Genomic DNA, 14,294 nt, shown 5'->3' with positions numbered 1-14,294 from the left:
TGTTTTGTTCACGGATTTGCCCCAACTATCTAAACAAGGCCCTGATACACATTAAGCATTCACTAAATATTACTGAATGAATAAGTAGGCTAATGAAACAAGGTCAAAGGCAATTTAGAAACACTGTTCTATGGGCAGTCAGGTAAAAGAGCTAGATGGCATATTGAAATGGTTGTTATTCTAATCTTCTGTTAAGACAATAAAATCCCATAAAATATTTGTACTCCAAAATTCACCACTAACTTTACTTCCCCTTTACTAGCATACAGTTCAGAATTAAGGGTTCCTATGGCTCCTACATCACTAATTATATACTCTTACTGCCTGTCCTCTGGGTTCGGGAACGCAAACATCAGATTCATCCCATCCAGCTGGTTAACATAAAATCCCATCATTTTCTTCCTCAGAAACTTTTTTGTACTTTAACTCATTCCCTCCAGTACCTCTTGCTAAGATTATTGATTGCAATAGCTTCCTACCTGGTTGGTTTACTTCTAGCCTATTTCTCCTATGTCCATTCTGAACACTGTTACCCAGTCAATCTTCCTAAGGTAAAACCTTCACCATTCAAAACTTGTTTGCTCCCAAATTTCCATCTGAAGGCCATCCCTTGGATAGGCTCTTCCCGGTCTTGATGTTTATTGTCTTCTCTTATCTCCCATAGCATGTACCTCCTAATAGGGCACTAATTGATGAGACTTCCTAAAATTTCCTAAACATTTTGTGATAGTCTTTCTTTTTCCATCCCTTTTCCTTAGCCCAGAATGCTTTTTTCTCTCTCAATTCCAGTTGTTAAAATCCTACCCGTTCTTTAAGAACTGTTTATTTAAAATGCTAACTCTTCCATGATGATTTCCAAGACTTCAACAACAGAAGTGATGTGTATTGTCACATTTTGTTTGTAACTCTATTGTAGTGCTGATTATATTTTACTGTATACTTATTTAAGTTAATTTCTTACCTTTTCTGTTAGGTTAGATTGGACAAGGACAACTGCTTATTTCTTCATGATTCCTCCACATTTGGTACAATACCTCAAACAGAGAAATGCAAAATGCACTTTGAATTATATGATGTTCAATGCTGTCTTTTCCTTTAGTTTAATAGTAATCCCTGACTCTCTTCACATTCTTATTTCACTCATGTTGGTACTTAAAAGGATAATTTAAATTCTTCACATGCATAACTTTTTAATTCAAAACAAGGATTATTTTTGAAAGAACACAGAGCACCTACCTACTTCCAAATAATATAACTTTTCATTAACTCTATTTAAGAATGATATTTGATGGCATATGGCCTCATTCTTCCTGGGATATCAAACTCTATTTTCTGATGAGAAATAACTTAGGTATTTTAAGTATTAACCTCAAGGAATATTTTCTTAACAGTTGGTCAAAAAGTACAGTGTGGTCAGAAGTAACTTTTACAGACTGCAAAGTTTATACACTCTCACTCACATTTCCCAATAAAATTTTGATGCTGCAATTTGCACATTTTAGCATTCTTAATAACATTAAGTCTCTGCTTAACATAAAACATGACTGTGTTGAACATTACTTACAGTAGCTGCTTCTTATGTGGGCAAGATGCTTTGGCTGATTTCATTTGCTAATTAGTTTGTGACAAAGGACAGGAAAACTGAAGATTGACCACCAACCACTAAAGCAATTTATTTAAAATTTTCTGAAAAAAAGTCTTGTAATTTCTTACCTTTGTTCCTTACTACACTATTTATTATGTGTTCAGTAAAGCTATGCAGAGTTAGCATCTCTAATTAATATGTGCCCAGCAATACTTGAAGAGGATTGCTAATGTTCAACATTAATTTAATTTTATTTTTTATTTAATCCTTATTACACTTTTTTCATTATCATTTAGTCCCCTTATACCCCTTTCCCCCAGCAATCACCACACTGTTGTCTGTGTCCATGAGTCCTTTTTCTATTTTGCTTAATCCCTCCAGCCCCTAGCCTCCCCCACCCAGCTGTCATCCTGCTTCCCATCTGAGTCTATCCGAATTTTCCTTGTTAGATCAGTTTGTTCATTAGAATCTACATATGAGTGAAACCGTATGTGGACTTTTTCTGACTGGATTATTTCACTTAGCATAATGTTCTTCATGTCCATCCAGACTGTCGCAAAGGGTAAAATTTTCTTTTTTATGGCCAAGTAGTATTTTGCTGTGTAAGTGTCCCATAGTTATTTTATCTACTCATCTATTGATGGACACTTGGGCTTTTTCCATATCTTAGTGATTGTAAATAATGCTACCATAAACCTAGGGGTGCTTATGTTCTTTCAAATTAGTGATTTGGATTCCTTTGGATATATTCCCAGAAGTGTAATCACTGGGTTGAAAGGTAGATCCATTTTTAATTTTTTGAGATATCTCCATTCTGTTTTCCACTGTAGATGCACCAATCTGCATTCCCACCAACAGTACAAAAGGGCTTCCATTTCTCCACATCCTCATCAGCATTTGTTGTTTGTTGATTTATTGATGATGACCATTCTGACAGGTATAAGATGATATCTCATTTGCATTTCTCTGATGATTAGTGACATTGGACATCTTTTCATATGCATACTGGCCATCTGTATGTCCTCTTCAGAGAATTATCTATTCAGGCCTTTGCCCATTTTTTAATTGGGTTATTTGTTTTCTTGGTTTTCAGTTTTGTAAGCTCTTTATAAGTTTTTAATATTAACCCCTTATCAGATATATTGGCTAATATGTTTTCCCATTCTGTTGGTTATCTTTTTTATTTTGTTGATGATTTCCTTTGCTGTGCAAAAATTTTTTAGTTTTATTTATTTATTTATTTATTTAGTTTGTTTGTTTGTTTGTTTCTCTTGCCTGGGGAGATATATCCAATAAAATATTGCTATGAGCTATGTCTGAAATTTTGCTGCCAATGTTTTCTTCTATGTTTTTGCTTTTGGGTCTAACATTTAAGACTTTGATCCTATTTGAATTTATTCTTGTGTGTGGTGTAAGAAGGTGGTCTATTTTCATTTTTCTGTACATATCTGTCCAGTATTGACAACACCATTTATTAAATAAACTGCCTATAGCTTATTGTATGTGCTTGCTTCCTCTGTTGAATATTAATTGAATATAAAGGTGTGGGTTTATTTTTGGCCTTTATATTCTGTTCCATTGATCTATGTGTTTGTCATGCCAGTACCATGCTGTTTTGATTACTATGGCTTTATAGTATAGTTTGATATTAGGTAGCATGATTCCTCCCATTTTATTCTTCTTTCTTAGGATTGCTGTTGCTATGTGGGGCCTTTTGTGGTTCCATATACATTTTTGAAATATTTGTTCAAGACTGGTGAAGTATGTCATTAGAATCTTGATAGGAATTGCATTAAATCTATAGAGTGCTTCAGGTAGTCTGGACATTTTAATGATGTGAATTCTTCCTATCCATAAGTGGTATGTGCTTCTACTTATTTGTATTTTCAATTTCTTTTTTCAGTGTCTTATAATTTTCCTAGTACAGGTCTTTTACATCCTTGGTAAGGTTAATTCCTAGGTATTTTATTCTTTTTATAGCAATTGTAAATGGGATTGTTTTCTTAATTTCCCTTTCTATTAGTTCATTACTGACATAAAATGCAACTGATTTCTGGATATTAATTTTGTATATTGATACTTTGCTGAATATATATTTCAGTTCTAGTAGTTTCTTGGTGGAACCTTTGGGCTTCTTTATGTACGGTATCATGTCATCTGCAAATAAAGATAGTTTTACTTCTTCCTTTCTAATTTGGATGCCTTTTATTTATTCTTCTTTTATGATTGCTGTGGTTAGGACTTTCAGTACTATGTTGAATAAGAGAGATAAAAGGGGACATGTCTGTCTTGGTCTTGATCTTAAGGGGAATGCTTGTGGTTTTTGACCATTGAGTATGATGCTAACAGTGGGTTTTCATATATGGCCTTTTATGTTTAGGCATGTTCCATTTAAACCCACTTTGCTGAGAGTATTTATCATAAATGAGTGCTGATTTTTATCCAAAACTTTTTCCTTTTCAAAAAATTTTATTTTATTGTTGTTCAAGTACAATTTTTTATCTTTTACTCCCATCCCAGCCCAGCCACCCAGATCTCCTACCTCCCTCCCATTTCCAGCCCCCACCCCTAGTTTTTGTTCATGTATCCTTTATACTTGTTCCTGTAAACCCTTCCCCTTTTCCCCTGAAATTCCCCTGAAATTCCCTCCCCTCTCCCCTCTGGACACTGTCAGCCTGTTCTCTATTTCAGTGTCTTTGGTTATATTTTGCTTGTTTCTTTGTTTTGTTGTTTAGGCTCCTGTTAAAGGTGAGATCATATGGTATTTGTCTTTCACCACCTGGCTTATAGAACATAGGCAGGAAAATCTCAGATATTTAACGCAGCAACATTTTTACTGATATGTCTCCTAGAACAAGGGACATAAAGGAAAGAATAAACAAATGGGATCTCATCAAAATAAAAACTTCTGCACAGATAAAGAAAACAGTATTAAAATGAAAAGAGAATCAACTGTATGGGAAGACATATTTGCCAATGATACCTCAAACAAGGGTTTAATCTCCAAAATATATAAAGAACTTACACAACTCCACTCTAAGAAGACAAGCAACCCAATTAAAAAATGGGCAAAGGACTTGAACAGACACTTCTCCAAGGAGGACATACAGAGGATCCAGAGATACATGAAAAGTTGTTCAATATTGTTAGCTGTCAGAGAGATGCAAATTAAAACCAAAACTTTTTCTGTATCTATTGATATGACTGTATGGTTTTTATCCTTCATTTTATTTATATGGGTAATTACATTTATTGATTTGTGAATATTGTACCAAACTTGTATTCCTGTAATAAATTCCACTTGCTTGTGTTATATGATCTTGTTGATGCATTGCTGTATTTGATTTGCTAACATTTTGTTGAGGGTTTTGGTGTCCATGTTCATCAGGGATAGTGGCCTATAATTTTCTTTTTTTTTGTAGTGTCTTTAACTGGCTTTAGAATTAAGATTATGCTGGCCTCATAAAAACAGGTTTGGGAGCTTTTCCTCCTCTTGAATTTTATGAAATAGTTTGAGAAAGAGAGATACCAGATCTTCTCGGAATGTTTGGTAAAATTCACTGTCCAGTTCAGGGCTTCTGTTTGTTGAGAGTTTTTAGATTACTGCTTCAATTTCACTAGGTGTTATTATCTACTCAGTTTCTCTGATTCTTTCTGATCTAGTTTTGGAAGATTTCATGTTTCCAGAAATTTATCCATTTCTTCTAAGTTGTCCAGTATGGTGGCATATAGTTGTTCATAATATTTTCTTACAATACATTTTATTCTTTGGTGTCATTTTTTTTTCTCCTCTTTCATTACTGATTTTATTTATTTGGGTCCTCCATGCTGTTTTCTTGATGATCTGGTTAAGTTTGTCAATCTGGTTTATCAATCTGGTTTATCTTTTCAAAGAACCAACTCTTATATTCATTGATCTTTGTATCATTTTTTAAGACTCTATATTGTTTATTTATTTTCTGATCTTTATTTCTTTCATCTACTTACTTTGGGCTTTGTTTGTTGTTCTTTTTCAAGTTCCTTTGAGTATGAATTTAAATCATTTATTTGAACTTTTTCTTGTTTTTGAGGTAGGCCTGCAATGCTATGAATTTCCCTCTTATAATTGCTTTTCCAGTGTTCCCCAGATTTTGGATTGTTTTGTCCTCATTTTCATTTGTTTCAAGGTATCTTTTGATTTCTTCCTTGATCTTGTTGATCCATTTATTGTTTAATAGCATGTTACTTAGCTTCCATGTCTTTGAGTGTTTTTCAGTGTTCTTGTCATTGATTTTCATTTTCATAGCATTGTGGTTGGAGAAGAAGTTTAATATTATTGCATTCTTCTTAAATTTATTGAGACTTGTTTTGTGTCTTAACAATGTGGTCTATCCTAGAAAACATTCCATGAGCACTTAAAAAGTATGTATATTCTGCTGCTTTGGGCTGAAATGCTCTGAAGATATCAATTAAGTCCATTTGATCTACTGTGTTGTTTAAGGCTGCTGTCTCCTTGTTGATTTTCTGTCTGGAAGATTTATCCATTGACTCTATTTCTGTTAAGCTCTCCCTTTATGTCCATCAAGACTTACTTCACATATTTAGATGCTCCTATGTTGGGTTTGTAAGTGTGTATTAGGGTTATATCCCTTGTTGGATTGTTCCCCTTATCATTAGGTAGTATCCTTCTGTGCCTCTTACTATAGCCTTGGTTTTAAAGCCCATTTTGTCAGACATAAGTACCCACCCCAGCTTTTTTTCCTTTCCATTTTCATGAAATATCTTTTTCCATCCCTTTACTTTTAGTCTGTGTGTATCTTTCAATGTGAGATGGGTCTCTTGAAGGCAGCTAGAGATGTGTCCTGTTTTCTTACCTGTTCTGTTCAGCTACCCTATGTCTTTTGATTGGAGCATTTAAGATGTTTACATTTAAGGTGATTATTGATAGATATGTAAATGGTGTTATTTTATTGTTAGACTACTTTCCTCTGGCTTTTTTCCTTTCTATTTTTTCTTCTTCTTAAAGCAAGTCCTTTAACATTCATTGCAGTGCTGGTTTGCTATTAACAAACTCCTTTTGCTTACTTTTGCCTGGGAAGCACCTTATATTTCCCTTTGATTTTAAATGGTAACCTTGTCAGGTAGCCTTGGTTGTAGGTCCTTGCTTTTTATCACCTTGAATATTTCATGGCACTCCCTTCTGGCCTGAAATGTTTCTGTTGAGAAATCAGATGACAGTCTAATTGATGCTTCCTTGTAGGTAACTACCTGCTTTTCCCTTGTGGCTTTTAGGATTCTCTCCTTGTCTTTAAGCTTTGTAATGTTAATTATGATGTGTCTCATCATAATTCAAATAGGCCTCTTCAGGTCCAACTTTTGTGGGACTCTCTGGGCTTCCTGGACTTGTATGTCTTTGTCCATAGCCAGATTATGAAAGTTTTCGGTCATTATTGCTTCAATAGATTCTCAATCCCTTGCTCATTTTCTTCTCCTTCTGGTATTCCCATGATATGGATGTTGTTATGCTTCATGTTGTCCAATATGTTTCTTAATCTTGCCTCATTTTTTAGAATTCATTTTTCTTTTTGCTGCTCTGCCTGGGTTTTTTTTTCTACCCTTTCTTCCAAATCACTGATTCAGTCCCCTGTTTCATCTAACCTGCTGTTTATTCCTTTCAGTGTATTATTTATTTCATATATTACATTCTTTATTTCTGACTGGTCCTTTTTCATGGCTTTTATATCATTTTTAATGCTGTTGAGTATCCTTATAATCATTACTCTAATGTGTCTATCTGATAAATGGCTTGCCTCCATTTCATTGAATTCTTCTGGAGAATTCTCTTTTTCTTTCATCCAGGGTCTATTTCTTTGTCTTCCCATTTTGTCTGCTTTGTATTTGTTTCTATGTTTTAGGTAGATCTGCAAAGAGTCTGGTGTAGGCCTTTGTCAGATGCAGCTTGTGACTGGCCTTGGGCTACCCATTTGGAGCTGTCAGAGACCCACAGCATGTGTTTCCCTGTGCTGGACCTATTTGTGTGAAGAAAGAACCAGGCTGTGCACCAAGGCCAGCTTTTACCAACACAGGGCCTTGGAGAGTGTCAGCTGATGTCTCATAGAGTTCCCAGAGATCAGCCTTAGTTTTTAAACTAATCAATGATACAGCCTCAGGCTGTAATCAGCAGCCTGGCTTAAGTTCCACAGTGAGGGGCACAGTAATTCCTATGGACAGACCTATTGCTTCCCCTCAAGCTAATTCAAGTTGGAGAGGAGTGTTCAGCCTGAGACAAATGGCTTCTGCAATTTGGGGAATGACTGAGCATGGGGATCCTGGCAGCTGTTCCTTCAGTTTTCTCCCCAGAGGCACCAACCCTATCTTTCCTCAGGTGTCTCTAATCCACTCTGTCCTCCCTCTGCTGGAGCCCAGCAAAAGTGGCTGCAAACAAAATGTTGTGCATTGGCCCTTTAAGAAGCTCTCTGAGTCTCCAGCTATCTCTCCCTGGAAGACAGAACCCCTGATGCTTTTCACAGCTGGATATTATCTGGGTTCCTTTCAGACTCTGATGCTGTAGGCTGGAGTGACCAGTTTGGGCATTAGATCCCACACTTCTCAAAGTGAACCACCTGGGCACTGAAATATCCCTCCAGAACTTCAACTACCACTCATGGGAGCCAAGCCAGCCCTCCTGTGCTTCCTCTGCACTCCCTACCAGTCTCATTGTGACAAAGTGGTTTTCTGTCTGTCCTTGGTTATAAGGCTTCTCTCCAGCTCAGTTGGTTATTCCTGATCATTTCTCTACAATTTAGTTGTAATTCCAGATTGATCCTGGGAGGAGGTTAGTGTAGCTTCCACTTACTCTGCTGCCATCTTGGATCTCTCAATGTTAATTTTTAGCATTAAACCAAAATAAAATAACACATAAACCTATGGAATTTGAAAGTTAATATACATTGATTCTTGCTTTTCTGATTAACCTCAAAAATTAAAGCTTTTACTTTTTAAGTAGGAAGAAATGCTATTTAGAAATTAAACTCCAGCCATTTTATATGCCTTTGTCATATATTTTGTATAACTTTTTCTTGTTGTTACTTAATTCATATCATTATTTAATTTTTCACATGTGAGTTTTCTTTTTTAACTGATTTTAAGTCCTCCAAGGTCAGGGACCCTGTTAGGTGTTTTTATACACCTAATAGTTTCCAATACTGAATTACAGACAACAGAAGGTCCTTGATAAAAATTTTAATAGCTCATATGATATATTTCATTGATTCTCTGATACAGGTTTTTTTAATATTTTCAAATCCCTAAAGTAGAGTTGCATCTTATAATTGGCAGCATTTACTTTATTTCTTAATGTCTTACAATTGATGGTGTCTTGGATTTGAAGAAATTCAGCAACTAATATCTGTTATTTACCATGTGTGGTCTTCCTGGAGTGACAGTTGTATTGATACTGCACCCAATTCTGTAATCTCAGAACAATCGATGTATGATGCAAACTCTGTGATCTTAAAACCCACTTATCTGTTTAAATCCTTTAAAAAAATCTCATAATAATAATGATGGAACATTTGAACTGAAATCCCAGACAATTACATAATGTGTTGTATGTGCCATTCCCAAAGAAGAACACACTGTATGAATAAACCATGTTTTATTGTTAAAAGCACTTAGCTGCATAGTAATTGGGCCATCATTTTTTTACTGTCTTTCTCGTTAAAAATAATTGAGTGAGAGATATAGAGGAAACGATAACCTGAGGATAAAGTTGCTGGCTGTACTGGTACAGATGTTTAAAATGGATAAGTAACTAAAATTATTTTGTCATTAGTTTTATGACACCTGTTGATAACATTTCAAGTGGTAATTTCACTCAGAGATCTGCTTAGTATCCAGGTCTTAAAACAGTACAGCTTGTTTTTACTTTTATATTTTGATTAGTCTCTAGTGACTAGTAAGCCTCAAATTAAAAGAGGCCCTTAATTATTCAAACTTCTTGGATGTATACTGCCAATCAAAAATCCTAATGGTGAAGAAAGGGTATGGAGAAAAAGAGATGGAGGAAGAAGAGGAGGAGGAGGAAGAAGGAGATAAGGAGGAAGAGGAGGAAAAGGAGGAAGATCAGAAGGAAAATGAAGTAGAAGAGGAGGAGGAAGAAAAGGAAGAAAAGAAGGAGAATGAGGGGAGGCAAAAGGGTAGGGACATGGTAAGGGAATGAGGGAGGAAAGGAAGGAATGATGGAAATACACAAGTCATCTAACCCTAAATATTAGTGAGAGGCTGCCAGTGATAGGGGGTTGTAAAATACCAATTACAACATTTATTAATAATATTTATAAAAAATTACCGTGTGCCAGCCACTGTTTTAAGTTTGCATCTTTCAATCCATTTTATTCTCATAGTAATTTCTATGAAGTAGGTGCTATATTATCTCAGTTTACAGATGAGGAAACTGAAGTACAGTAATGTTAAACAATTGCCTAATGTAATTCACCTAGTGAATGACAGCCTGAATTCAGAAGACAGTCCAGTTTCAAGCAGGTGATTTTTGCCATGTCACTGCAGTTACCTCTAAAGTGATCACTTACCTATTTATTAGGGTAAAATACCCATGATATTGATACAGTGAAAATTAATTGAGTTTGCATTGTAGTATCTGAATCTCTCCACTTTTTGAAGTGCCCTTATGTTTCCTATCCTCATTCAAATATTGAAAGGCACTGATCTAAACTCTTGAAATATGGAAAATACATTAGACATGTGTTTCATCTTGATATGTATGATGTAGATCTGTTTGTTGAATGCTGATGATATCACAAGGGAATTCTAGATAGGGAAGGAGTGTGTGAATTAAAGGCAAAATTTATCACCATTAGATTTAGGTTTAACTGCTTAGACAGATATGCTAGCATAATATTAGAATAAAAATGGAACATAGAGGATCAAATTTGTGCCCAAATTAGTGACAATTTAACCCTGAGTAAACTCCCTCAAAACTGAGAAAAAGAATCTTCCAGCCAAGATGTTGGACTAGATAAATGAGGCACATACTTCCCTCCACAACCTCATCAGAATTACAACTAATCTACATAACAATCATCATTCAAAACCCCCTGAAACTAGCTGAATAGAAGTTCTATAACTAAGTATAAAAAGAAGAAGGCACACACCGATGTATATGCATACGTGCCCAAACACACATATTCTAAAGTTGTTTAGAACTGTACTCTCTAACATGATAGCTATAAAACACAAGTGTGGCTATTTACATTTAGATTAATTAAAGTCAAATAAAATTAAAAATTCTATTCTTCCACTACACTAGCCACATTTCAAGTTCTCAATATCTACATATGTCTAGTTACTGTTATATTGGACAGCTTAAATCTAGAATATTTCTATTACAGAAAGGTCTAGCATGCTACACTGTTTTAGAGAATCCATGGGATTATCTTTTTCTCTAGTGTAACCTTCACATTTACAAAATGTACCCATGTACTTCAAAAGACATATAGAAGAAATAGAGTAAATCTTAGATATTGCAATTGTCCTGTTAACAAATCTTGCTAATTTGGCCAAGTAGGGCAGTTTTATGTAAAAGCTGGTTACCTAACTTTTCATTTTAATTTTGTTTGTCAGTGTAGCAATCTCTGTGGTCCTTAACTTTATGGGCAATGATAGGTGACAGGTGAGGATTCCCTCTGGTTATATTCCCATATAGTGCTCAAAGCTTAGTACCCCCCTTGGCTAAAGCACCTTTCCTATCCCTGCCCCTACCTGTGGGTTATAGTCCCTGCTCCCACCCTGCCAATCCCCCTTCTACTCCCTGCCACAATGCTCTTAAAATTATGCTCTTTCCCCATGAAAATTTACCACAATGTGCCTAATATTTACAGATAGCTGGCTAGAAAGCTAATCATTATTATGACAATGAATGATAATGGAATTTGGGAAAACATATGATGATGATGATAGTAGTAGTAAAAATTGCAAATTCTCTTTATTGAGCACCTGTGTACTAAGGCACCTACTAAATCCTCTATGTTCCCAGAATCACTATCACTAAAGGAAGAGCTTAAAGAACTCACAGAACTAAGTCTGGTTGGGCCCAAAATGTGTCCTTCTAACTATCATCCTTATTACCATTCTATGTCACTTTTAAAATCATAATTATGATGACAGTATTGCAACTTGAGAGATGTTTGCAATATTAAGTGACAAAAGCATAAGCTCATCTCTGAAACTTCAAATGCATCAAAATTAATCTTCCAGAGGACTTCTGGCATCATTGAAGACTGAGCTAGAATGGCAGAAATTCTTTTCAATAAAATCACATAAAACCTTTAACTAAAATGAGAAAAAATATATATGTGTATATTTATGAAGTCTCTCATATACACTTATATATATATATTATATATATGTATATATATATATATAGTCTGTTCAGAAAAGTCCAGCCACTGTTAATATAATGAGAACAGTTTGTGCAGTATTGATGTATGTAACCTGGCAGCCAAGCAGAGTAGACTGAAACTGAGTCTTTGCTAGCTAAAAAAAATAAATAAAATAAATTAGCACTGATATAGATCATAGTGAATCTTCAGAATATCAAAGGCAGAGAAAATCTCAAAGGCAACCAAAGAGAAAAGACAGATTGCCTGTAAATTAAATTTGGTGTGATCTTATCATCAGCAACAAGATATGCCAGATGACAATTGAAAGATCTTCAAAGTTGGAAAGGAATATAATTGTTATTTTAGAATTGTATACATAGATAAGTTATCAGATTAACAAAAAATACATTTTCAAAAAAATAGGGTTGCTTATTTTTACTGTACATACATTATTTTAAAGCAAGTTTTTAAAATTTCTTTCTCAGAAGAAATATGTAGGATAAATGAAATTATGATGTAATGATTAATAATAATAATAATCAGTAAACATATTAGAAACTCTAAGTAGGCACTGAATACACAAATAACTTACTTATAAACTATACACCAATATCTATTTTAGGATAGAATTTTAAAACAAAGAATAACTACAATAATAAGTTGTGGGTAAGTTGTAGGGAAATTGGTATTAAAGTTTTCCATGGTCTTCCAATTGTTCTGGAAGAACATTGTTAGCTTAGTTAAAGATGATCATTAAAAACTTAAATGTATAGAACAGAAATAAAAGTATAACTTTTAAAATAGAAGAGGGGATAGTAAAAAGAGTAAACAAAAATTAATTCATCAGGAAAAAAGGCAAATATAAAAGGCAAGGAATATAAAATGTCATATAAATACATACATATATTTACAATAAATGTAAACAGGTTACATTTACCAGTTAAAATACTGTGACTTTCATAATGCAAACTCAAAGACCCAGCAATATATTGCTTCCAAAAGACAAACCTAAACATAGGGCACAAAAACATTTAAACTACCCCTGGCTGGCATAGCTCAGTGGATTGAGCACGGGCTGGGAACTAAAGTGTCCCATGTTCTATTCCCAGCCAGAGTACATTCCTGGGTTGCAGGCCATAACCCCCAGCAACCACACATTGATGTTTCTCTCTCTCTCTCTCTCTCTCTTCCTCTCTCCCCCTTCCCTCCCTAAAAATGGATGAATAAAATCTTAAAAAAAAAAAATTAAAAAAAAAAACATTTAAACTAAAGAGAGGAAAAAGACATACCAGGCAAATGCTAACAAAAAGAAAGTTTATGTCACTATAATAATATCAGACAAAACAAATAAAAATTAGTAATATTTGGGATAAAGTATAATTAGCTAAGAGCAAAATAATGTGCATATAGACAGCTAAAAGAAACAAGCAAAATTGAAAACCACCTTTGGGTGGCAGAATACTGAGTATATATTTTCTAATATTTTAACTACCTATAGTATTTGGACAAAAATTCTCTATTGGCTGAATGGATGAATATATAAATGAATGCATGACTGAAAAATGTGTGAATGCACAAATATACCAGAAGATTGTGTTAGAGAATTAGGGTTTCTATTATGCTGTTTAAAAGTCCAGGCATGTACTGGTGACACCTTACTTTATAATATTTTAGCTGTTTTGTAAATACCAATTTGGCCACTTAGCAAAATTGTATCAATAATTTAAAACTTTGATTTGCAGTTTGTTTTATTAATTGTAAAAACTGCAATTATTTGCAGTTTTATCTAATAATTAAAGTGGTATTATATAAATTCCTTTTTTAATTAGTAATTCTGAAGGTTTAAACAGCTGGAATACAAACATTCCTAGTGTCAATTACATTAAATAAAATTTTCCTTATTTTGAATTTTTTAGACTAATGTAAAATGTAAAGGTTAATATTACTAATGGTAATTTTTAAATTGAAAGGCCCAACTCTATGTAAACCTTTGCTGTTAAAAAAAACACACACACACATTTTGAGGAAATAAAATATTTAAACCACATATTTTCTGGAATTCTAAGATAACCTCTTTAAAGATGAATCAGTTCATATTCAGATGTTGCCTTATTTAGTACTGAGAAATAAATATTAAACAAAATCATTTCCATCTCCATTTTGGCAATTCACAAAACTGAGGTCAGGTTTTGGTTATCACATTGACAAGTTCTAAGCTAGAGACAGAAATGTGTTAGTCAAATCTGCATTTGTTTCCACTACTAGCATTTATAGAAGGGATTATGAATAATATGGGCATATCAGTTATCTCAGCTGACATATTTCAAAGA

At 34.1% G+C, this 14,294-nt stretch overlaps 1 protein-coding gene across 5 annotated transcripts in view; it reads left to right on the top strand.

Annotated features, from left to right (window-relative positions):
• RELN (reelin) overlaps positions 1 to 14,294 on the top strand; it is a 567,213-nt gene that overhangs the window by 184,111 nt on the left and 368,808 nt on the right. The gene's annotated exons all lie outside the window — the stretch shown is intronic.

Source organism: Phyllostomus discolor, chromosome 10 (assembly GCF_004126475.2).
Source record: "Phyllostomus discolor isolate MPI-MPIP mPhyDis1 chromosome 10, mPhyDis1.pri.v3, whole genome shotgun sequence".
Classification (NCBI taxonomy): Eukaryota; Metazoa; Chordata; class Mammalia; order Chiroptera; family Phyllostomidae; genus Phyllostomus; species Phyllostomus discolor.
Note: the sequence above shows the minus strand (reverse complement) of the source record. Positions and strands in the feature narration are given on the sequence as shown.